A 27,633-nucleotide genomic window follows, 5' to 3' on the forward strand; every position below is an offset into this window, starting at 1 on the left:
TTAATGTTTCAAATGTCTACATTCATTAAGACTTTGTCAGGTAAAAATTTGTCGCGCAAAATACTGTGCAATTCAAAGTGGAAGATGGTGAGTCACCATATTAAACCAAATTGGAATCGTAATGTTGTATGGTCTCTAATATGGTCACAATACTACCTTTGACAATGTTGTGCGGAACAATCTGGCACACATACACTTACTTTAGAGCATCAGAGTTCACAGGATGAGAAACTAATTTCCTTCAACAAATGATGAACCCTGTAGATGGGTCCTGTTATGAAATGCTGATCTTTTAAATATTTGGTGTAGATCAGTGTTGTATGAATCCATTGATTGTGCTGATCAGCTGGCGGGGGTATCTGCAGATATATTTAATCTCTCCCTGCTTCAATCTGAGGTTCCCACCTGTTTTAAGAAGACCATTATCATCCCTGTACCTAAGAAAAACAAGGTAACGTGCCTTAGTGACTACTGACCAGTGGCTCTGACATCCACCATCATGAAGTGCTTCAGGAGGCTGGTCATGGCACACACTAACTCCAGCCTCCCAGAAAACCTCGACCCACTGCAGTTTGCCTACCACCAAAACAGGTCTACAGTGGACACCATCTCCCTGACCCTACACTCAGCTCTGGAGCATGTGAACAGTAAAGACACCTACGTTAGGCTATTGCTTATTGACTACAGTTCCACCTTCAATACTATAGTTCCAAGCAAACTCATAACCAAACTCTGAGACCTGGGACTCAATACCTTCCTCTGCAACTGGATCCTTGACTTTCTGACCAACAGACCGCAATCAATGAGGATAGGCAGCAACACATCCAGCACAATTATTCTCAACACAGGTGGCCCACAAGCCCTCTACTCTACTCCCTATATACTCATGACTGCGTGGCCAGCTTCTGCTCTAACTCCATCTACAAGTTTGCAGATGATACCACCGTAATAGACCGTATCTCAAATAATGCGGAATACAGGAAGGAGGGAGAGAGCTTAGTGACATGGTGTCATGACAACAACCTTTCCCTGAATGTCAGCAAAACAAAAGAGCTGATCATTGACTTCAGAAAAAGGGGCAGTGTACATACACCTGTCTATATCAATGGTGCTGAGATTGAGAGGGTTGAGAGCTTCAAGTTCCTGGGAATGAACATCATCAATAGCCTGTGCTCACAAGATCACAAGATCACAAGACAAGGCAGCAGAAGTAGGCCATTCGGCCCATCAAGTCTGCTCCAAAGAAAAGGGAAAAAAGAAAAAAAGAAATGAGAAATTGAGGGGGGGGCAAAAAAATATTCTAACCCCAATTTCTGGCCTTATCCCCATTTCCCTTGATACCTCGACTAATTAGATATCTATCTTTCTCTTCCTTAAACGCCTCCAATTATCTGGCCTCCACTGCTGTACGTGGCAAGGAATTCCACAAATTCACCACCCTCTGGCTAAAGAAATCTTTCCTCATCTCTGTTTTAAACCTGTACCCTCTAATTCTAAGATTGTGCCCTCTGGTCCTGGACTCACCCACCAAGGAAAACAGCTTGGCCACATCTACTCTGTCCAGTCCTTTCAACATTTTAAATGTTTCTATGAGCTCCCCTCTCATTCTTCTGTACTCCAGTGAGTACAGTCCAAGAGCCGACAAACGCTCATCATATGTAAGTCCTTTCATTCTGGGAATCATCCTCATAAATCTCCGCTGAACCCTCTCCAACATCAGCACATCCTTCCTAAGATATGGGGCCCAAAACTGTACACAGTATTCCAAATGAGGCCTCACTAGTGCCCCGTAGAGCCTCATCAACACTTCCTTACTTTTATACACTATATCTTTCGATGGTCCAACCATGTAGATGCCATGGCCAGGGAAGCTCACCAGTGTCTACTTTCTCAGGGGTCTAAAGAAATTTGGCATGTCCCCTTTGACACTCACCAACTTTTATTGATGCACCATAGAAAGCATCCTATCTGGATGCATCATGGCTTGGAATGGCAATTGCTCTGCCCAGGACCGCAAGAAACTGCAGAGTTGTGGATGCAGCCCAGCACATCATGGGAACCAGCTTCCCCTCCATGGACTCTATCTATACTTCTTGCTGCCTTGGTGAAGCAGCCAGCTTAATCGAATACCCCACCACCTGGGTTATTCTCTCTTTTCCCCTGTCCATCAGGCAGAAGATACAGGAGCCTGAGGGCACGTACCACCAGGCTCAAGAACAGCTTCTGCCCCACTGTGATAAGACTATGAGATGGACCCTTGACCTCACAATCTACCTTGTTATGACCTTGCACCTTATTGTTTACCTGCACTGCACTTCCTCTACAGCTGTGACACTTTACTCTGTATTCTGTTATTGTTTTTATCCTGTACTACCTCAATGCACTGTGTAATGAATTGATCTGTACAGACTGTATGCAAGACAAGTTTTTCATTGTACCTCGGTACAAGTGACAATAATAAACCAATACCAATACCAATACCAAAGTTGAAAAGGACTACAGCCTTAGAGATGTGAAAAAAAATCGAGCTGAAGAGTCTGTAACCCAGCCAAACCTTTCCATTTCTAGTGTGGTGAAAACTTCAATTGACTCATTCAGATTTATACCCAGGATACATTTGATTGCCCTGCCCTCTTCCCACTCTGCCCCCCAAACCCTGTGTCTCTAACACCAGAGCGTAGCCATGCCTTATATTTCTGAGGGGTATTTATTTATAAAACCTTCACAGCCTTAATAGTTAATTTTTGGAATTTATGGTATTTCAATTGAGTTTATTTCCTAAATAAATCCTCAAAAACATATTGTTTGATATTTACTTAAAATTAATTCATCATGGTAAGTGGGAATGCTTTCTCTTTGAAACCGCCATCCCTGATGGTATCACACACACACATCAAATTTTTCACTATTTTAATTGAATATTTAAGATAAACAATTTCTCAGCTGCTCTGGGAATTTGACAGAAGGACATTATCCAATAATATGCCCCCTATTGCTTTAAACTTTCCAATGAATGTTTTCTTTTATATCTATTTCATAAAGCTGATTGAAAATGTATTTTGCATTTTCTTTCTCATGTCCATTGGTTACTCCAAACACCGGTACAAAGGTTCTGCACTTTACTCTCATGTTATGGACTCTATGGTATTAGTCAAGCAAGCCTCATCAAACTAATTTGTGTGGACAACCACCAAGCATAATCTCTTTTCAAATATCCATTAGTGAATTCACAGAGGTAGGTGAATTCTTTTGGCAATAATTAACTTGAAGATATGTTCATGTATATTAACACTTTAAGATTAGTTTCAGCACTCGACTTCACTTCATGCCAAAACAAATCCTATTGTGCTAAATGTATGATAACCTCAAGTATCTCTTTCAATATTTCCTTAATTATCCTGCTAATAGCCACGTCACGGGATCTTCATTTGCCTGATTAACTAAAATATTAGTTCAAGCATTAGTCTGCATATCTGCAAAGAGAAGCTAAACTACTTCTTTAATGTTTGTTCATTGTTACCAGAGTGAATTGAAGAGAAACTCTTAAGTTCACCATACTTTTCTGGGCAACTTCTGTTACAAATAAAAATCAAAACTTTACCATGCTAGGTTTAAGCCCTGCTCCATAGCTGAGTAAATAAACTAGCCTTGTATTGGTATTGGTATTGGTATTGGTATTGCTTTATTATTGTCACTTGTACCAAGGTACAGTGAAAAGCTTGTCTTACAAACCGATCATACACAGTGCAGTTACATTGAGTTAGTACAGAGTACATTGATGTAGTACAGGTAAAAACAATAACAGTACAGAGTAAAGTGTCACAGCTACAGAGAAAGTGCAGTGTAATAAGGTGCAAGGTCACAACAAGGTAGATCATGAGGTCAGAGTCCATCTCATTGTATCAGGGAACCGTTCAATAGTCTTATCACAGTGGGATAGAAGCTGTCCTTAAGTCTGGTGGTACGTGCCCTCAGGCTCCTGTATCTTCTACCCGATGGAAGAGGAGAGAAGAGAGAATGTCCAGGGTGGGTGGGGTCTTTGATTATGCTGGCTGTTACACCAAGACGACGAGAGGTAAAGACAGAGTCCAAGGAGGGGAGGACTTGTGTTACCAAATCCATTACTGAGGGAATGCTATACTGTCATGATGCCATCCTCTGGAAGAAATGTTAACCTCCTGACTATTTCCATTGCCCAGTTGGAGCTTGGACAGCTTGAGGTATCCTGAAAGGTCAAGGAGTTCTTGCGATGCTTGGTCCACCGTTCTTCCTTAAGTGACCAAGACAAAGTTAATTAGATGTCATATTTTTCATAAGCCACTGGAGAGGGATGAGAGAAAAATGATGAAGATGATACATTGGATTCAAAATTGAGGAGAGGCTCTCTATAAGCAAAAACTTTGATCTAAATCTTTTGAGTAATGGGAGTAAAGACAACAATATTGTCTGTGCATAAAGTACCTTTAACATAGCAACAACATCCAAAAGCACTTCACTGGAGTGTTATCAAACTAAAAAAGAGGTTTCCAACTACACTGGAGATAAAATACCAGATAACAAATCAACAATTCAATGTCAGACAACAGGTCAAAGAGATAGGTAGGTGAAAGAAAGAGAAAGGAAGAATTTTAAGGAGAGAATCCCAGAGCTCAGGGGCTGAGTAACTGAAGAAACACTGCCAATGATGCAAAAAACAAACTGCTAGTGGAACTCAGCATGTCAGTCAGCATCTGTGGAAGTATAAGCCTGGTCAATATTTTGGGTCAAGACCCTGCATCAGGAACAACCCAAAATGCCGTCCCAATCCCTCTGCCTCCACAGATGCTGCTCAGCTTGCTGAGTTCCTCCAGCAGATTGTTTGTTGCTCCAGATTCCAGCACGTGCAGACTCTTGTGTCTGCCAGTGATGGACAGATCAAAGTCAAGAGAAACAGAGAAATGCAGATGCTGGAATCTAGATGAAAAAACAACAAGACGCTGGAGGAACTCAGCAGGCCAGGCAGCATCTGTGGAGAAAAACAGACGGTCAATGTTTCAGGTCAGGACACTCTTTCTGGACTAAAGATAGGAAAAGGGGAAGCCCAAAATATAGGAGGGAAAAGCAAAGCAGTGATAGGTGGACAAAAAGAGGGGAGGCGGGGTGGGCACAAGGTGGTGATAGGTAGATGCAGGCAAGAGATAATGATAGGCAGGTGCGGGGGAGGAGGGGAGAGCAGATCCACTGGGGGATGGGTCAAAGGCAAGGAAGCAGGCAGCCCATGGGGGGAGGGGAGGAGGGGGAAAAAATGAAATAGGTGAGAAGAAGAAAGAGATAGGTTGAGAAAGGGAGGAAAAGAAGAGGCACTGTGGAGGTGAGAGGAGGTTTTGGTTTACTTAAAGTGGGAGAATTCGATGTTCATGCCATTAGGCTGTAAGGTCCCAAGACGGAAAATGAGGTGCTGTTCCTCCAGTTTGCACTTGGACTTCTCCTGGCAGTGGAGGAGGCCGAGGACTGACCTATCAGTGATGGAGTGGGAGGGGGAGTTGAAGTGACTGGCAACGGGAAGATGCAGATTGCGGTTACGGACAAAGCGCAGGTGTTCTGCAAAACAATCACCTAGTCTGCGTTTGGTCTCACCAATGTAGAGGAGGCCACACTTGGAGAATCGAATGCAGTAGATGGTGTTAAGGGAGGTGCAGGTGAATCTCGGTCTCACCTGAAAGGACTGTTTGGGTCCCTGGATGGAGGTGGTGTAGGGGCTGGTGTTGCACCTATGGCGGGGGCAGTGGAAAGTCCCAGAGGTGGGAGTGGGATGGGTGGATAGAGAGGAGAGAACTAGGGAGTCATGGAGAGAGCAGTCCCTACAAAAGGCAGAAAGGGGTGGGGAGGGGAAGACATGCTTAGAAGTGGGGTCCCGTTGGAGATGGCGGAAGTGGCGGAGAATGATGTGTTGGATACGTAGGCTGGTGGGATGAAATGTGAGGACAAGGGGGACCCTATCCCTGTTGAGTCTGGGAGTGAAAGCAGAGGTGTGGGAAATGAGGGTGTGAGCTCTCTCGACCACAGTAGGGGCCAAAGTCAAGGGTGAGCAAGAAACCAGAATCACAGAAACTCAGATATCTTAAGAAGATAAGGACATAAGAAACAGGAGCAGGAGGAGGCCATTCAGACCCTTGTGCCTTCCATGCCATTCAATAAAATCATGGCTGACCTCTTACCTGAGTGCCACTTTTCTGCACTAACTGTATGTCTGTTGATTCCCTGAGGAATTAAAAATGTCTCAATCTCTTTTATGATTACACAAACTCCTCCACAGCCTGTTTCGGTTGGGAAGTTCCTTCTCATGTTCGTCCTGAATGGCTGACCCCTTATATTGAGACTGTGACTCATGGGTCTAGATGAGCATCAACTCCACATCTACCCTGACAAATTCCAAAAGAGTTTTGTGGGTTTAAATAAGATCACCTCTCATTCTTCTAAACTCAGGTGAGAATTGACCCTATCTGCTTAGTCTCTCCTCAAAGGACTCCCCTACCAGGAATAAAACCAGTGAACCTTCGCTACAGTCCCACAATCACAAGTATATCCTACCTTGGGTCAGGTGGCACAATATGGTGCACAATATTCCAGATGCGGGGCCCTGTTTAGTTCATGTACGATGTCTCTGTTCTTGTACCCAAATTCCCTTACAATGACAGCCATAGAAGGCATAGGCTCAATGGGTCAAAATGGTCTCCTTCTATGTTGTCGGGAAATGCAGAGCAAATATACCATTGGCTCTCCTGATACTCTTTGTACCTGCATGTTAATGATCAGTGATTAGTGTACAAGGACACCCTCATCTTTCTAAACACCATCATCTCTCAAATACTCAAATTCTCTGCTCACCTAATTTTTCTCTACCTCATATTTTCCCACATTATATTCCGTCTACTCTGTCCTTGCCCATTCACTGAAGCTGTCTATATCTCCCTGAAGCGATGAAGGGTCTTGGCCTGAAACGTTGACTGTTTATTTCCTTCCATAGATGCTGCCGGACCTGCTGAGTCCCTCCAGCACTTTTTGTGTATTGCTCCAGATACATCCAGCATCTGCAGAATTTCTTGTGTGTCTATAACTCCCTGAAGCCTTGTTCCATCCTCCTCAATGCCCACACTGCTGCTTTTTTCATTAGCTGACTTGATCTTCCCATCCAAATCATTGATGTGAACTGAGAACAGCTGGAGCCCCAAAACCAATCACTGAGGCAACCTCTAATCTCAATTTGTTAACCCGAAAATGACCCATTTATTCCTACTCTTTGTTTACTGTCCATTAACCTGTCCACAAACCGCATCAGTAAATTACCCCCAATATTTCTCTAATTTTGATTAATACCTCTTGCACACCACCTCATTGAAGGCCTTCTGAAAGTCCAAAAGCACCACATCAACAGGCTTATTCTTCTCCATTCTGCTAGTTCCTAACTCAAAAAACTCTACAGATTTGTCAAACACGACTTCCTTTTCATAAACACATGTTGTCTCTGCCCAATCCTATTATTATTTTCTAAGTGCCCTGTGCCTTTTTATCACTTCCTTAATGATAGATTTGGACATTTTCCATACAGCCTTGGAGGATTACGGGGCTGGAGATTACAGAGATGAGAGAAGGACAAAGCAATTGACAGCTTTGAAAGGAAGGATGAGGATTTTAAATTGAGGCTTTGCTCAACTGGAAGCCGGAGTAAGGCAGTGAGCAAGGATGAGAGTGAACAAGATTTGCTGTGAGCTTGGATAGGAGTAGCAGGGATTTGTATGAGTATGGTAGGTCATACAAGGCAGGCTGACCTGAATTATAGAACATGTAACATAGAACAGTACAGCACAGGAACAGGCCCTTCAGCCCACAATGTCTGTGCTGAATATGATACCAAATTAAACTAAATCTCTTCTGCCTGCTCATGATCCCTATCCCTCCACTTCCTGCATATTCATGTGTCTACCTCAAAGCCTCATAAATACCCCTATCATATCTGCTTCCGCCACTACACCTGGTAGCCTATTCCAGGCACCTACACTTCCTGTGTAAAAAAACTTGCCCAACACATCTCCCTTAGACTTACCCCCTCTCACCTTAAATACATGTCCTCCGGTATTTGACATTACTATCCTGGGAAAAAGATTCTGACGTTCTAAATTCAGGGATTGCCCAGGAATAATCAAGTCCAGAGGTAATAAAGGGATGATGAGCAGAGGCTAAGGGCAAAGATATAACAGAGGTAGAGAAGGGTGATCTTGCTGATGACAGGGATATGTGGTACAAAGCTCAACTCAGAGTTGTATATTATGTAAGGTGGTGAACAATCTGGCTCACTTTGACATAGTTGCCAGGGAGAGGGATGAAACACAGGCAGCAGTTTCTGAATGGGATTGGAGAATATCTTCAATCTTCCCAATATTTGGATGGAGGAAATTTCTGGAATTGATGAGTTAAAGTCTGCATATGGAAATTGTGAGTCCACATGACGTTCCAGAGAAGAGTGTAGAATTAAAAATTTAGTTCTGAACACTGAATTGAAAACTATGCAAAAGAAATATGATACTTCAGGGTAGAAATTTATCTGTGGTGGTATTGGATTGGCTTCCCACTATATACAAGGTAAGATGAGATATCTTTATTAGTCACATGTACATTGAAACACACAGTGTAGAGTGTTCTGGGGGCAGCCCACAAGTGCTGCCACGCTTCCAGCGCCAACGTAGCATGCCTACAACTTCCTAACCCCTACGTCTTTTGGAATGTGGGACGAAACTGGAGCACCCGGAGGAAACCCACACAGTCACGGGAAGGACGTGCAGGAGGTATTGTAATGGACGATAGATGGCAGAGGAATTGAATGAATATTTTGCATCGGTCTTCACCGTGGTAGATGTTGTGTATTTAGACTTTCAAAAGGCCTTCGATAAGGTGCCTCACAAGAGACTGATTAATAAGATGAGAGGTCATGGAATTAGGGGTAGGATAGCAGAATGGGTGGAGCATTGGCTGGATGGCAGGAAGCAAAGAGTGGAAATAAAAGGATCTCGTTCTTGTTGGTTACCGGTTACTAGTGGTGTGCCGCAGGGGTCGGTGTTGGGGTCGCTCCTTTTTACCTTGTACATCAACGATTTGGATAATGGAATAAATGGTTTTGTGGCTAAGTTTGCGGATGACATCAAGATAGGTGGAGGAGTAGGGAGTATTGAGGAGATAGAAAGGTTGCAGAGGGACCTAGACAGTTAGGAGAATGGGCAAGGAATGGCAGATGAGATTCAATGTTGAGAAATGTGACAGTTGTACACTTTGGGAAGCAGAAATAAGCGGGCCAGATTATTATCTAGAAGGAGAGAAGATTCCAAGTACGGAAGTACAAAGGGACTTGGGGGGTACTCGTGCAGGATAACCTTAAAGGTTAACCACCAGATTGGATCGGTGGTAAAGAAAGTGAATGCTATGTTGGCATTCATTTCGAGAGGTATAGTGTATAAAAGTAAGGAAGTGTTGATGAGGCTCTACGGGGCACTAGTGAGGCCTCATTTGGAATATTGTGTACAGTTTTGGGCCCCACATCTTAGGAAGGATGTGCTGACGTTAGAGAGGGTTCAGAGGAGATTTATGAGGATGATTCCAGGAATGAAAGGGCTTACGTATGATGAGCGTTTGTCGGCTCTTGGACTGTACTCACTGGAGTACAGAAGAATGAGAGGGGACCTCATAGCGACATTTAAAATGTTGATAGGAAAGGACAGAGTAGATGTGGCTAGGCTGTTTCCCTTGGTGGGTGAGTCCAGGACCAGAGGGCACAATCTTAGAATTAGAGGGTACAGTTTCAAAACAGAGATGAGGAGAAATTTCTTTAGCCAGAGGGTGGTGAATTTGTGGAACTTCTTGCCACGTACAGCAGTGGAGGCCAGATCAGTGGGGGCGTTCAAGGAAGAGATAGATAGATATCTAAATAGTCAGGGTATCAAGGGATATGGGGATAAGGCCGGAAATTGGGATTAGAATAGTTTTTTTTTCTCTCCCCATTCCCCATTTCTTTTCCCTTTTCCTTGGAGCAGTCTCGATGGGCCGAATGGCCTGCTTTCTGCTCCCTTGTCTTGTGATCTTGTGAAAGTACAAACTCTTTACAGACAGCGGCTGGAATTGAACCCGGGTCGCTGTTGCTGTAATAGCATTACACTAACCCGCTACACTACCATGCCATAATATTTAGTTCTACTGCAGTCAGTGGAAGTGGATGTAGGGTGGTTTTGAGGCACAGTGGATGGCCAATCTGATAGCACCCATTTTGTACCAACCCTGTGACAAATTTCTGCTCCTTTTTTTCTGTTTCCTTCAAAGTCAAATCCAGCAGGCACAAAGGCAAGTTAAGGGTTTCAGAAGGAATATGCTCAGTGTGTTGTGTTATAGCTCAGAGTGCTGGAAACTTACAACAAGATCTTAGAAACCTTCCAAAACAAGTGCCTGCAGAAATGCCTGACTAAGGAGAATCTTAAACCAAAAGCTGCATTAAAAAAATTGCAAAGCCACTGTCCAAATGATGAAAGGGCAGAGAAGGAGATGGTGTAGCCATGGGTGTGGAATGCCGAGACACACTGCTGAGGATGTCAGACACCAGCCGAAAGAATAACAGGGATAATCCCAAAAGACGGGGGAATATTATTATCAAAAACTGCCACAGACGGCAGCTGTCGTGCACTTCCATGGAAAAACTGGAGACTCAGAGAGGATTAAATGGAACTTAGTGAATATTTTTCGTCTGGGTGAGTGGAACGCGAATACACATGAGTGTCAAGCACTCCCGACTCTTCTGCCTTTAAAAAATAGCTGTGTAAATACATTTATTTTTCATTTATTACCCTGTGCATTTTCTTTTCTCTTTATTTCTCTATTCTTTATTCTTGTTTTGCTTGCTTTCCCTGCAGCCCCTACACTTCCCTTCTGATCCCAGGCCCCAGGACCAGGTACTGACTGGATTCAGTGTTCTCCAGGATTCCTGTGGCTTGCTCCTGCACTCAGAGGAGTCTCAAGATTCTCTGAACTTTATTTGCCACAGGTCAATCTTGGGAAGGAATGTGGGCTGTGAAAGTAGTTGCTCTTTCTATGTATACAAAAGGACCATCTCCATTCCCTTCTCACCAACACCCCACCACCAATCCCTCCTCTCCCGCTGCCCCAAACAACCGGCCCCGAACTCCCCATGTCCAACTCCCGCTCACCTTGGCAAAAGTCACCCAGAAATGATCAAAGTGCTACTTGGCCGTTGTTTCCAAATCAGGTCGTTATGTCAGGTATGATTTGGTCTGTCAGTAAGCAAGAGTCTTTGCCCATGAATGAATGGCAATAGTCAATCACGGGTACTGGCCTGAGGAAACTGAAGACTTACTGCGACATAGAGTTGCACAGTGCCCAAACAGGCCCTTTGGCCCACCACATCCATGCTAGCGTTTTGCCCATCTACACTAATCCCATTTGCCTGCACTAGGTCCATATCCTTCTCTGGTTTGCCTATTCAAATGCCTGCCCAAATGCCTCTAAAATGTAATGATTGTTACCTGATTCTACCACATTTTCTGGCAGCACTTTCCACATATAAACCATTCTTCACGTAAGAAGAACCTTTTCCTTCTAATCCCCTTTAAAAACTCCTTCGTCTCATCTTGAAACTATGCCCTTTTGATTTTGATCACCCTACCACAGGAAAAAGATTTAGATTCTCTACCCTAATAACCTCATAATTTTATATATCTCCATCAGGTCACCCCTCAGCCTCCTTCACTCCAGGGAAAAACCAGATCAGCCTATCCAATCTCGCCCCATCCTCTTGCAGCTCCCGTCAGGGCAGAAGGTACAGGAGCCTGACATCCCACACCACCAGGTTCAGGAACAGTTACTTCCCTTCAACCATTCGGTTCTTGAACCAACCTGCACAACTCTAATCACTACCTCAGTACAGCAACACTATGACCACTTTGCACCACAATGGACTTTCTTTTCTTTTGTTTTAATTGTGTTCTTTCTTGTACAAGTTTGTATAATTTATGTTTAATTTATGTTTTCTTGTGAACTGTTGTATCTCTGATGCTATGTGTCTGTGGATGCTGCTGCAAGTAAGTTTTTCATTGCACCTGTGCAGACATGTACCTGTGCATGTGACAAACTCGACTTTAACTTTGACCTTGACTTTGACCAGAACTAAAGTCCTCCAATTAACGCATCATCTTGGTGAATATCCCCTGTACTTTCTCCAGCACAATCGTATCCTTCTTAATAATAGCAACATCCTTCCTAAAGTGTGGCAAACATTTTTAGAAACACTGATCTCTGAAAACAAAAGCATATATCTACACTTCTAATGTCCACTCAGTTGTTTCTAAAGGAGGGAACGACTCTTGATCTCTGGAGCTTAATACTTTACTGTGTAATATGGGCACAAGTGATAATGCTTATTAATCACGTTGAAACTACCACTTGGGCCTTTGCCAGATAAATGAGCCCAAACATATCTTGGCAAAGTGCACGGACTAATATCCAGAAGCACATGTTATTGACCTGGTGACAAGGATTCAAGTCCCAATATGGTGCCACTAACAAAATTAAGTTCAAGCAATTAAATCTGGAATTAAAAGTTAGTGTCAACAGTGTCCCAAACTGTGGATAAGAAAATGGTTCAGTAACATTTTTTCAAGGAAGGAAATTTCCTATCCTTAAAGCAATATAACTCATATGGTATGGATGGATAATTAATAGAACATTGAACATAGAACAGTACAGCACAGTACGGGCCCTTCAGCCCACGATGTTGTTCCGACCTATATAAACCTATTGTATGTTCAATCTAACCCTTCCCACCAACACCTCAATTTTTCTCACATCCATGTGCCTATCTAAGAGTCTTTTAAATGTCCCTATTGTATCAGCCTCTACCACCACCCCCAGCAGTGCATTCCAGGCATCCACCACTGTCTGTGTAAAAAACCTACCTCTGCCATCTCCTCTAAACTTTCCTCCACTCACCTTCAACGGATGTTCTCTGGTATTGGCCATTACCGCCCTGGGAAAAAGGTACTGGCTGTCCACTCTATGCCCCTCATAATCTTATACACCTCTATCAAGTCACGTCTCATCCTGCATCGCTCCAAAGAGAAAAGACCTAGCTCACTCAACCTGTCCTCACAGGACATGTTCTCTAATCCAGGCAGCATCCTGGTAAATCTCCTCTGCACTCTCTCTAAAGCTTCCACATCCTTCCCATTATGAGGTGACCAGAACTGAACACAATACCCTAAGTGTGGTCTAACCAGAGTTTTGTAGAGCTGCAACATTACTTCATGGCTCTTGAACTCAATCACCCAGCTAATGAAGGCCAACACACAATTAATGATGGCCTTTCCAGTGTCGATCTCATTCTGTAAACAATTACATAATTATTGTCCAACTTTTGGTTTGTCACAAACATTTCCCCAATCCTATTGCCTAAGAGCAAGTAAAGAGGAATATGGTGACACCACTCTCCTCATAGAAACTAAGAACCAATTGTTTTTCGAGGGCACAACAAGATAAGCCCAATGCTCTTGGAATGAGGGAGGAAGTTCACTTTCTTGCAGGCAGCTTTAACAATAGAGGAAGACTGAAAACAGAGTAGATAGTGAAGTCAAAGTCAGTGATTATGGGCTAAGGATGGCATCAAAGGCAGGGTGGTGGCTGTTGGGAGAACTCCAGATTTTGAAGGAGCACTCAGGAACACAACATCCAAATGTTCCAAGCTATGTCTTGTTTTCTTAAAAGAACCTACAGCTCTGCACCATCAGTGGCACCTTACTTACTGTGGATGTCTTATTGTAAAATTAATGTGCCTTCCCTATGATTTTCCATCCATTACATTAATGGATGGAAAATTGTGGGGCAGAAACCAACAATCTTCCGATAAACTACCTACTGTTTGTGTGGCTCCACCCATGCAGCAAAGCCGCAAAAAGCCCTCCTGTTTACTGCAATATGTACCAAGGAAGCCCATCACAACGGGCAGACCGTCATGTAAACAAGCAAAATTAAAACTTTAATTTTAGATGTGAGCTTCTTTTACTGCCTTTAGCTTCTGCTCAGAAGTGCTTTGTCCTCTTGATTTTCTTGATTTTTGCCGTATCTTTTTTATTTGTGACTTTTTCCTCTTTTCCTTAGCAGGCAGAGTGAATCATGCAGGAAAAGGCTTTTTGATTGTGGCCCTTGTCTAAGTGCATCTGTAAAAAGGTTCCAAGTGCAAAGTATAAGGCAAGGTACTGAAATAAAGAAAGATAATAAATAAATGACTTCAACACATGCTGGGATAATAGACTTGGACAGATCTGGATTATTACTGACATTTCCATCACTCGAGTTATTCCTCTTAAAGATGCGCTTGTCTTGAAACTTAATAATTTCAGACTTGTACAATCTTCATTGTTTTATTTATTTTTCCGCTTCTGGATGTGGATCAAAGAGCAACATCATCAAGGTATTATGATCCTATTGTTTAACTTAGTATATGATGCACATGTAACTTAATACTGTGTGTACATTTTCTTGCCTTATATTACAGTGGATTGTGTTTTCTAAGTAATCAAAGCCTTCTTCAACTTAGGTGGCACAGTGGCATAGCAAGTAGAGCCACACAGTTCCAGCAACCCGGGATTAATCCTGACCTCGGATACTGTCTGGATGGAATTTGCCTATTCTCCTCAGATGCTCCAGTTTCTTCCCACATCCCAAAGATGTGCTGGTAGGTTAATTGGTCACTGCCAACTGCCGCTGATGTGACTGACAGGAGAATCAAGGGGTAGGAGACACAAGAGACTGCAGACACTGGTCCTGATGCAAGGTTTCAACCCGAAACATCGACAATTCCTTTCCTCCCACAGATGCTGCTCGACCCACTGAGTTCATTGTTTGATGCTCCAGAATCAGGCGGTAGTTGATGGGTGTGTGAGGGGGAATATTTTGCGGGGAGATAAATGGGGGAATGGGAGTGATTGGTGTGTTCTGAGAGCTGGTATTGACTCAATCGGCTGAAAGGTCTTCTTCGGTGTCATATGAAAAAAACTTCCAAATGGGCATAAGAATACACAGCTAGATTTAGTTATTTTAAACAATTAATGCAATTTTAAATCATACTGTATAAACATGCTTTTACATCAAACTGTTGTCTGGAAATTGATAAGTGTTAAAGACTGATGCCTAGAAATTAGTCCTTGGTCAGTTGTGCCAAACACATGACATGGTAGAGGTGGCACATTCTTCCACACTTCCGAAAATGGCTTCAGTGGAACCAAATTTCAGAAATAGAGTCGAACACATAGCTACTACTATGTACTTTTAATGGGAAAGGAATGAATTTCTCAGCATCACCGATTGATGCTATTTTATTTCGGAGCCCATTCAGACAGACACATGACTATGAAAATGCAACTTTTCCAAACTCTTTTCCATTCGAGGTTGAGAGAGGATAGACTAAAACTAGTCATATAGCACTTGTTTCTTTTATGAATGAAAATGGACATCCATTGCCAAATTCAATTAGCACTACAAAGGGTTTATAGGTTCCCCAATTGGAAGTGGATTTGCAGACTTGTGTGCACATGGGTACACCTGGACACAGAGTCCACTGGGAGTGCAGCACTGAAGCCAATCAGCATGCAATGCACATTTGATGTTCTGCTCCATTGGTGACTGGTAAACAGTGTAGGCCTCGACCAGGGATGTAGATTTTAATACCTGTATGAGTTTTACTGTTAGGCACTGTTGTAGACACTGCACTGTTGTAGGGAAATCTGACATGGAAGACCACAATGGGTTCTTCCAAGGAAACATTGATAGGCCAGATGTTACAAGTAAAGCCTTCTACTTTCTTTGGTGTTGGGGAGAGAAACCCAACCTCTCCAATGCTTACCTTGGCAGTTCCAATCTGTCACCATCATATCCCAGTGACAATCAGGTCACCAGTTCCTACATCCGTCCCACCACTCCCAGCAGACGGACAGCTGTTTTAGCTCCTTTACGTCCACTACTTTAAGAGTTCTCATCATAGAACCAGGTCACACAAGGAAACCGTTCTTCCCACCTTATTCATGAAAACACATATGGTTACAGTGTTGAATCACACCGGATGCAGGGAAGCAACACAAAAAGCACTTGAGGAACTCAGCAGATCAGGCAGCATCTATGGAGGGAAACGGACAGTCGACATCTCAGGTCAAGAAATTTAATCAGTCTAGATGAAGGTCTCAACCCGAAATGTCGACTGTCTGTAGATGTTGCCTGACCCACTGAGTTCCTCCAGCGCTTTGTGTGTTGCTCCAGACTCCAGCATCTGCAGAATCTCTTGTGTCTCCTAAGTGCAGGGAAACCACCCATTATACACACAATCTCTTGACATTTTGCTCTTAAGAAAACCCTTCCATCCATGACCCCAGAGGAATTGTATCAGATCTGCTGCAGTAACATTTCAACCCACCGTTCTTTGTATAAAATTATATTTAGCCTGACATTCTCTGAATATTTGAAACCAATGTTGTTATGTGCTCTACCACTAGATGTCCCATTAAGTAAAGAAAGAATGTGAATGAAAAAAAAGCTTCCATTTGAAAATAATTGTTTACAGTTTATGCTGAAGTGTAATATAAAACATCGTTTAAGATCTGTCGGCAGTGTGTATAGTCATTTCAGGTGCGTTGAAAATGTGTAACAAAGTGATAATCAATGGGGGGGGGGGGTGCAGTGAGTGGGTGCTGGTTGAAAAACATCTAAACTCATCTGTCCAAGGAGTGAGTAACTGGGACCAAAGCTTTCAGAGGTGTAATGGGTGTGGGCGGGTAAGGTAAGGGGGCTCAAAAATGCAATGGGTCTCAGCTGAGGAGTGGGAGAATAGGTAGGGTGGGTAAAGAGATGAGATATTTGGGAATGTTGGCGATGTTGCAAATGCAATCCAGAGGGATGGTGAGGGAGTGTGGAGGGGTTTACATATTATCAATTGGTTTTATTTGATTTATAATACTAAGTTACTTTGTGTTTAAGTCTTGGGGGTGTAAATGTACACTGGCATGCCCAGACTATGTGGAATTTGTGAGATTGATGTGACAATAGGAGATTCTGTGGTAGTTTGATGCACGTCCTCCCGAGGATACAAACGCCTGACTTATGTACAGCTAATATATATGAAGAAGCATATGGGAGATCGGTGGGGTGGATTTGCCAGCTGCTGCAGGGCTGCAGGCATCTTCTGTTGTGTGCGAACTTGGTTCACGGCAATATCATTGCATCTTGCAGAGAAACCTGAATGGTTGAGTTCAAAATCTCGTTGGCTCTTTGGTTGCCCCTGGTTGGCTTATGTTTCTATCTAAGTATACTGCCGGGCAGCCATATATCTGACTTGCAAACTGTTCAGGTTATGAATGTTTCTCAGGAATGGAACCCAGAAGGAACCTGGGGAGGAGCTGTATCAGGATAATAATTTTGTAACCAACTAGTCTTTAGTTTCCTCTCCTCTCCTTCTACAGCTGGAGAAACATTGCTCTGAACGTTTTCATTTTGGGATACATTTTATTGGCTGCATGTTGTCATGGGAGGATGGAATCTCCCCATAAATTTGGATCGAGAAGGGAGGAGAAAGAAAGTGTGGCTTGACGGGAATTCTCTGGTGCTATGCCCATTCCAGTGTGAATGTGGACAGTGAATGTTATTCACAATGCAAAGGTCTCAGAATCAGAATTGGATTTATTATCACTGACATATGACATGAAATGTGTTGTTTTGTGGCAGTAGTACAGTGCAAAGACATAGAAATCTATAAATTACCAAATTAAATAAATAGTGCAAGAAAAAAAAGGAATAATGAGGTAGTGTTCATGAGATCATGAACCGTTCAGAAATCTGATGGTGGAGGGGAAGAAGCTGTTCTTGAATCGTTGAGTGTAGGTCTTTAGGCTCCTGTACTTGATCTCCTATTAGGGAACCAGGCAGGTCAGGTGACAGAAGTATGTGTAGGTGAGCATTTTGGGTCCAGTGACCATAGTGTCATTAGTTTCAAGTTAATTATGGATAAGGACAGGTCTGGTCCTCAGGTTGAGGTTTTAAATTGGAGGAAGGCCAATTTTGTGGAAATAATTAAGGATCTAGGAAGAGTGGATTGAGATAAGTTGTTTTCTGGCAAGGATGTGCTCAGTAAGTGGAAGGCCTTCAAAGGCGAAATTTTGAGAGTGCAGAGTTTGCATGTTCCTGCCAGGATTAAACGCAAAGTTAACAAGCATAGGGAACCTTGGTTTTCAAGGGATATTGGCGATCTGGTTAAGAAAAAGAGAGAGGTGTATAGCAGGTATAGGCAACTAGGAACAAATGAGGTACTTGAAGAGTATAGAAAAAATAAGAAAATACTAAAGGAAATCAGGAAGGCAAAAAGAAGACATGAGGTTGCTTTGGCAGATAATGTGAAGGTAAACCCAAAGGGTTTCTACAAGTATATGAAGAGTAAAAGGATAGTAAGGGACAAAATTGGTCCCCTAGAAGATCAGGCTGATCATCTATGTGGAGCTTCAGGAGATGGGGGAGATCTTAAACAGTTTTTTTGCATCAGTATTTACTCAAGAAACTGGCATAGTGGATATGGAAGGAAGGGAAACAGGCAATAGTGTCATGGAACATATAGAGATTAAAGAGGAGGAGGTGCTTGCTGCTTTACAGCGAATAAAGGTAGATAAATCCCCTGGGCCTGATAAGATATTTCCTTGGACATTGAGAGAGACTAGTGTAGAAATTGCAGGGGCCCTGGCAGATATATTTAAAATGTCCTTAGCCACGGGTGCGGTGCCGGAGGACTGGAGGGTAGCTCGTAGTTCCGTTGTTTTAAAAAAGGATCTAATAGTAAACCAGGTAATTACAGGCCAGTGAGCCTGACATCAGTCGTGGGTAAATTATTGGAAGGTGTTCTGAGAGATCAGATATAAAAGTATTTGGATAGTCAAGGGCTGATTAAGGATAGTCAGCATGGCTTTGTGCCTGGTAGATCGTGTTTAATGAATCTTGTAGAGTTTTTCAAGGAGGTTATCAAGAAAGTAGATGAAGGAAAGGCTGTGGATGTAGTCTACATGGACTTTAGTAAGGCCTTTGACAAGGTTCCACATAGGAGGTTAGTTCAGAAGGTTCAGATACTAGGTATCCATGGAAAGGTTGTAAACTGGATTCGAAATTGGCTGTGTGGGAGAAGACAGTGGTAGTGGATGATTGTTTCTCAGACAAGGCCTGTGACTAGTGGTGCGCCTTAGGGATCTGTGCTGGGGCCATTGTTGTTTGTTGTATATATCAATGATCTAGAAGATAATGTGGTAAATTGGATTAGTAAGTTTGCGGATGACACTAAGTTTGGAGGTGTAGTGGACAGCGAGGAAGGCTTTCAAAGCTTGCAGAGGGATCTGGACCAAATGGAAAAATGGTCCAGAAAATGGCAGATGGAATTTAATGCAGACAAGTGTGAGGTGTTGCATTTTGGAAGGACAAATCAAGGTAGGACATACACAGTAAATGGTAGGGCACTGAGGAGTGCAGAGGATCAAAGGGATCTGGGAGTTCAGATACATAATTCCCTGAAAGCGGCATCACAGGTAGACAGGGTTGTAAAGAAGGCTTTTGGTATCCTGGCATTCTTAAATCAAAGTATTGTGTATAGGAGTTGGGATGTTATGGTGAGGTTGTATGAGACATTGGTGAGGCCAAATTTGGAGTATTGTGTGCAGTTCTGGTCACCTAACTATAGGAAGGATATTTGTAAGATTAAAAGAGTGCAGAGGAGATTTACTAGAATGTTTCCGGGTCTTCAGGAGTTGAGTTACAGGGAAAGATTGAACAGGTTAGGACTTTATTCCTTGGAGCGTAGAAGAATGAGGGGAGATTTGATAGAGGTTTACAAAATTATGAGGGGTATAGACAGCGTTAATGCGAGTAGGCTCTTTCCACCTAGATTAGGAGAGATAAGTACAAGAGGACATGGCTTTAGGGTGAAAGGGGAAAAGTTTAGGGGGAACTTCTTCACTCAAAGAGTGGTCGGAGTATGGAACGGGCTGCCATCTGATGTAGTAAATGCAGGCTCATTCTTGAGTTTTAAGAATAAATTGGATAGATACATGGATGGGAGAGGTCTGGAGGGTTATGGACTGGGTGCAGGTAAATGGGACTAGCAGAATACTGTTTTGATACAGACTAAAAGGGCTGAATGGCCTGTTTTCTGTGCTGTAGTGTTCTATGGTTCTATTGTTTCAATGAGATCAACCCTCATCCTTCTGAACTCCAAGTATAGGCCCAGAGATGTCAAAGACCCCTTTTTTATAAGATACAAGATATCTTTATTAGTCACATGTACGTCGAAACACACAGTGAAATGCATCTTTTGCGTAGAGTGTTCAGAGGGCAGCTCACAAGTGTCACCATGCTTCCAGCGCCAACATAGCACGCTCAGTTTCCTAACCCGTACGTCTTTGGAATGTAGGAGGAAACCGGAGCACCTGGAGGAAACCCACACAGGCACAGGGAGAACGTACAAACTCCTTACAGACAGCGGCTGGAATTGAACCTGGGTCGCTGGTGCTGTAATAGCATTGTGCTAACTGCTACTCCACTGTGCCTGCCCTATACAGGGAATCACTGTGCAAGTTAGGATGTGAGAACAAAGGAACCCAGTGGAAAGCCTAGAGAAACAACCAAAGTAAAAGCTGACATAATTGTTCATATTACACCAGTACCCTGCTTAATGCAACCCCACAGACAGCTGATCTGCTGTAGTGCTCTTAGCCCAGGGAAAAGATATTTTGAAGCAAAAAGTACGAGAAAACAAAGTATAAAATAAAGTCTTCAAAACATACTAGCTTGCCAAACACACACTGTCAGTTTACTCAGTGCAACCATGTTCACATTCACTTGCCCAATGAGAGTGCATTTCATCATTGGCACTCAGCCAATGAAAGTGCAGTACATAATAACCCCATTTGGAGGTGATTCAATTAGCACTCATTGCTGGGGAAACATACTGAGTGCTAAGTGAGATACCAGTGTATTATTAAAGTACCAAAATATAATATATGATTGTACCTACTGTAGCAGTTGCAAAGTGCAACTGTTGAATGTTATCAGTTAATAGTGAGGGAAAAATATAATACAATGTATTTATACTTATGCATCATTTTTGAGGCAATTATGCTAAGCTACGAATTGTAGAACTGGATGCAAGATCGGAGGATCTATCCTGGGCCCAACACATTGATGCAATCAAAAAGAAGGCACGCCTAAGGAGTTTGAGGAGATTCGGTGTGTCACCAAAGACTCTTGCAAATTTCTATAGATGTGCTGTGGAGAGCATTTGACTGGTTGCATCACAGCCTGGTATGGAGGCTCCAATGCACAGGATCGAAAGAGGCTGCAGAGGGTTGTAGACTCAGCCAGCTCCATCACGGGCACAACCCTCCCCACCATTGAGGATATCTTCAAGAGGCCATGCCTCAAGAAGGCAGCATCCATCATTGAGGACCTACACCATCCAGGACATGCCCTCTTCTCATTACTACCATTGGGGAAGAGGTACAGGAGCCTGAAGACCCACACTCAATGATTTAGGAACAGCTTCTTCTCCTCTGCCATCAGATTTCTGAACAGTCCATGAATCCAGGAACATGCCTCGTTATTCCTTTATTTGCACTATTCATTTAATTTGTAATTCGTAGTAACATCATGTCTTTGCACTGTACTGCTGCCACAAAACAACAAATTTCATGACATTGAAGTCAGTGGTTATAAACCTGCTTCTGATTCTGTACATGGAGTCCACCTGGAGAAATGATTCACTGGAATTAACAGAGCCTGGTGTAGAAACTTCAGAAGTACAGACGTGAGTGAAGAGTTTGTAGTTGAGAGAACTTAGAAACTGAGGAATGTATATTTGGTTAAATTTTAAATTGTGTATAAGTATTCCTGTAAATAGTTAATTGTATGATTTCATATTTGTAAAAAATAACTGATGTTATAACTTCATATATATATGAATGGTTCATAATTTGTGTCAGTTTATTACCTTTTATGGGGAAGCAATGTAATATATGAGGGTTACTGTACCTTCAATGGTAGTGTAGCAGTTAGCGTAATGCTATTACAGCGCCAGCAACCAGTGTTCAATTCCAGCCACTGTCTGTAAGGAGTTTGTACGTTCTCCCCGTGTCTGTGTGGGTTTCCTCCAGGTGCTCCGGTTTCCTCCCACATTCCAAAGATGTACGGGTTAGGGAGTTGTGGGCATGCGTATATTGGCGCCAGAAGCGTGGCAACACTTGTGGGCTGCCCCCAGAACACTCTATGCAAAAGATGCATTTCACTGTGTGTTTCGATGTACATGTGACTAATAAAGAAATCTATCATGCTGATACATTGTTGTACCAGCCACTGCCATTGGGAGTTGACTACCTTCAATAATGGATGTTCTGTTGGTAGATCTACCTTTGTTATTTGCCTGTAGATAAGGCCTTAAACTAAATAGGAGGAGAGAAGTTTCTGGTGAGAGGAAATTCAGAGAGTTAAAGAAAAAGGAACAAAATCATAATGCAGGATGGCAAAATGAGTACTGGTAATCAGAGTCTGTTGGCAAGGGACACAGAGTACAAAGAGTATACCTGGAATTTGAGTCAGTGTATGGCAAAAGGTAGGGGCAAAAACTGAAGGCTCGTTATCTGAATGTGCACACACACTTTTTTAAAAGACAGGTGAATTAATGGTACAAATAAAACTAAATGGATGTGATCTGATAGTCATTGAATAGACATGATTGCAAGATGACCAAGAATGAGAATTAAATATTCATGGATACTTAACTCTTAGAAGAGATAGGTGAAATGGAGATGGGTACCCCTGATTTTTAAGGCAGAAGAGAGAAAGGACGTTAGCTCGGAAGATCAAATCGAATCATTATGGTGGAGTTATGAAACAGCCAGGGTATTTTTTAAAAAAAATGACAGGAGCCCCCAAACAGTGGTGGCAATGGAGGACTTTGTGTAAACAAGAAATTTGAGGTAAATGTAGCAAGGGCACGATAATTGGAAATGTGTAGGACTCCAATCTACATATAGAGTGGGCAAACCAAAACAGTTTTAATAGTGCGGAGAATGAAAACATGGCATGAACACATTGCCAGAAGCAGGTTTATTATCACTGACGTATGTTGTGAAATGTGTTGTTTTGCGGCAGCAGTACAGTGCATGACATAAAAATTACTATAAGTTACAAAAGTAAATAAATAGTGCAAAAGAGGAATAACGACGTAGTGTTCATGGGTTCACGGACTGTTCAGAAATCTGATGGTTGAGGGGAAGAAGCTGCTCCTGAATCACTGAGTGTGGGTCTTCAGGCTCCTGTATGTTGATGAAGCCACAAGGGAACAGGCTATTTTAGATCTAGAACTGGGTAAACAGAAAGGGTTAATTAATGATCTGCTAGTTAAAGGGGGCCTAAGGAAAGTGATTATGACAAAATTTTATGTAAAGCTTGAAGTAATTTTGTACAATCTTAAACCAGTGTTAAATCTGATTAAAAGCAAATAACAAACATAAAAGGTGTGAGTTGGCTGTGGTTCATTGGGAAACCATATTAAATATACCAGCAATGCCTAACTTTAATGAGTTTGCAAGTAATACATATCCCTCCAAGGAAAAAAATAAACAACAGGGAAGTATCCAACCATCAAAAGGAGTTAAGGGTAGCATTAGATCTAATGAAAAGGTGTATAACATTGCCATTCACGAGGACTAGAAAATCTTCAGACTTCAACAAAGAACAAGATAGATGGCAGTTTAGAGGCTTCAAAGTGATAGATTCAGACTGAGTGAATAGGCTAGGCCAAGGCTGGCTGAATATAATGCTGAAAAATGTGAGGTCATCTCCTTTGGTAGAAAAAAATAGATGAGTAGAGTATTTTTTAAATGGTGAGTGATGGTCTTGGCATTCAGAGAGACCTGGGTATCCTTGTACCTGAACCACAGTTCAAGTGACCCAAGTTCAATCCTGGCCTTGGGTGTTGGTCCGTGCGGAGTTTATATGTTCTCCCTGTGAACACAGTGCTTCCTCTGAGTGCTCTGGTTTCCTCCCACATCCCAAAGACATGTGGGTTGGTAGGTTAATAGGTTAGTGTAAAAGGGTGCTTGCTGGCTCACATAGAGTCATAGAATCATAGAGTCATACAACACAAACAGGCCCTTCGGTTCACCAAGTCCATCAAGCACCTATTGACACCAATCCTACACCAATCTCATTTCATTCTCCCACCAATTACCCCCACCCCACCAACCCCAGATTCTACTGTTTACCTACACACTAGTAGCAATTTGCAGTGTCCAATTAACCCTACCTATGCACCTTTGGGATGTGGGAGCAAACTGGAGCACCCAGAGGGAAGCTTGTGTTCACAGGGACAACATGCAAACTCCACAAAGACAGCATTGGAGTTCAGGATCTAACCCAATGCAGCCATGAGGCAGTAGTCCTACTGGCTGAGCCACTTGGTGGGTCAAGAGGTCTGTTTCTGTGCTGTATGATCTGTGACTCTTGAAAGTTAACATACAGGTCCAACAAGCAATTATAAAGATTGTCAGTATATTGGGCTATGAATACAAGAACACTGGCATCTTGGTCTCATTCAATAAAGCCCGAGGGAGACACATCTAATATGTTGTGTACAGCTATAATGTTGTTACCAAAGGAAGGGATGCTTGTAACAGAAGGAGTGGCATGAAGGTTCACCAGATTAATGCCTGTAGATGAGGCTAACACACTCTTGAATAGGAAGAATGAGAGATGATCTCATAGAGTATACAAAATTGGTAAGGGACACGACAGGGCTGATGCAAAGTTAATGTTTTTGTTCTTTGGAGAGCCGAGAAACAAGAGGTCATAGTCTCAGAACAATAGGTCAATCACTCAGGACAGAAATAAATAGAAATTTCTTCACCCAGAGGTTGTATCTATGGAATTCTCCATCCAACGCGCCTCTGGAGACCCAGTTACTGAGCTGGTATATTCAAGACAGAAATCAATAGATGTTTAGGTTTTAAGAAATCAAGGGATTGTAGTTAGTGCAGGTAAGTGCCTTTGAGGTAAAAGAGTACCCAAACGGTTATTGACTGGCAGACCAGGCTTGAGGGGCTGAATGGCCTCTTATTTCTTCTGCTCTTAACTTGCAACAGCACCACAGAACCAAGAGACACTACAAGACAGTTAAATGTTTCATTCTGACTGATGTCACTTCAGTAGGTAGCATATAACACTCCTTAGTGTGCAGATTGCCAACTGACTTCTATTTTAATATTGTTATCAAATTCCAGTTGAATGAATTTGTGTCCTGGTTCAGCACTACAGGGACTGGAACATATGTTCTCTCTTGCCATTTTAAGTGTATTATACCAGTGGGCATAAATGTTGGCTTGATTGGCTGAATTGTCACCAAATGATGAAGTGAAAAGGTGAACAGGTGTCACAGCTTTGTCCAGGCAATAAAGAGCCTCATACATTGAATAAATGCTGAGCCCCAAAACTCATGCATTTATTTTTGCTTTCTTCCTGCTTTTAAATTGTTTTTTTTTTATCTTTGTTGGTCAATTAATATGAAGGGGTTAAATGTTGGTGTGTTATGACATGGAGGCTCTTCCCCACTGTCACTGCCCAGCAGACAGCCATTTAGCATGCAAGAGGTTACAATCAGCTCATCCCTTCACCACAGCTGATGAAGGCTCCCCTTTAATTCACTAATCTTACTGATGCAACTTAAAGAAAAAAAGTATTGAGCATTTTTTAATCTAGTTGCTAAACTATTGCAGGGTTATAGGTGCAACCCTGTGTCTCCTATTGACTTTGAGCATTTCAGTATACTGTCTGGTGGTTCTAGCATGCAGTTATATAGCACCTTTAACAAATATGCCCTAATGCTGTCCAATGAAGTAATTAAGCTAAGAAGAAACTGATGTCAAACCTCGTAAAGAGATGATAAGGAAACTGACCAAGGTTTTGGTCAATAAGGTGGTTTTGAATGACTGCCTTGGATGAAGAGAATTGGAATTGGTTTATTATTGTCACTTGTACCGAGGTACAGTGAAAAACTTGTCTTGCATACTGATCATACGGATCAATTCATTACACCGTGCATTGAGGTAGTACAAGGTAAAAACAAAACAGAATGCAGAAGGAAAGGTTTAGGTAGGGATTGTCATTGATAAAACAGATGAAGATTTTTGGGCTCAGGACACAAGCCCGTGGAGCCCCTACAGCAACACCTTGCAGCTGAGATGATTGATCTAAATATTCACAAACATTTTTTTTGTGCTGGGAATGTGTCCAGCAGTAAAAGGTTTTCCTTGATCACCATGACTTGAAGTTTACTCATGTTCCATGATGTCACACACCATCAAATATTGCTTTGATGTCAAAGGCAATCCTTCTCACCTTGCCCTTGGGATTCAGTTCTCTGGTCCACATTTAGACCAAGGCTATAATGATTGACTAGAACTGAGTGGTCCTTGTAGAATAGAAAGAAAGTACCTCTGAGCAAGCTACTGGTGAGTAAATGAAGTCTGATAGCTCGACCAGTGACACATCCCATAATTTTTACTGATGATTGTACATTCTACAACATGCTGATGTGACAGTACTTAGCCAGATTCAATCTATCCAGCTCTCTCAGCCCTCTCTGAATAGGACATATCCGTCCATGTTGTTTTTTTGAATATCTTCATTAGTCACATGCTCATTAAAACACACAGTGAAATGCATCTTTTGCATAGAGTGGTCTGGTGGCAGCCCGCAAGTGTCGCCATGCTTCCAGTGCCAATATAGCATGCCCACAATTTTGTAACTGTACATCTTTGGAATGTGGGAGGAAACTGGAGCACCCGGAGGAAACCCACACAGACACGGGGAGAATGTACAAACTCCTTACAGACAGCGGCTGGAATTGAACCCAGGTCACTGGTGCTGTAATAGTGTTACGCTAACCACTACACTACCATGCCTGCCTGCAGTTGGTGTTGGTGTGTTATAACATATTGGTTGGCATTACCATTGAGTTAAAATGTTTTGTTCGAACAGCTCCAAAGTGGGCATCTAAGAGGCACCATGGACCATCAGCGGCAGAAATGTGCGCCACCATAACCTTTACCTCCTGGCCTGGCGTATCCCTTGCTATCAATCCAAGGGTCGAATCCTGGTTCAATGAGAAGTATGGAAAGACATAACAGGAGCACCACATCTCAAGGTGAGGTGTTAACCTGGTGAAGCATAAAACTACACGTGTAAAGATCAAAGTAGTATTTAACAGCTACATAGTCCCGCGGGCAGTAGATCAGATTAAGACTCTCCGTTTCTGCCATATCTAGTCATAAGTGGTGGTGGACAATTAAGAGCGTGTGGGGGCAGGCTCCATGAACTTCCCCATCCTCAGTGATGGAATTCAGTATGTCAAAGAGCAAGGCTGAAATATTTGCAACCATTTTAGTACTGAGAGCATGAACCATTTTGGCTTCATCTTGAAGTCTATGCTATTACTGAAGCCAATTTTCAACTAACTCAATTCAATATAGATAATATCAA

This window comes from Pristis pectinata, chromosome 3, assembly GCF_009764475.1.
Source record: "Pristis pectinata isolate sPriPec2 chromosome 3, sPriPec2.1.pri, whole genome shotgun sequence".
Taxonomy (NCBI): Eukaryota; Metazoa; Chordata; class Chondrichthyes; order Rhinopristiformes; family Pristidae; genus Pristis; species Pristis pectinata.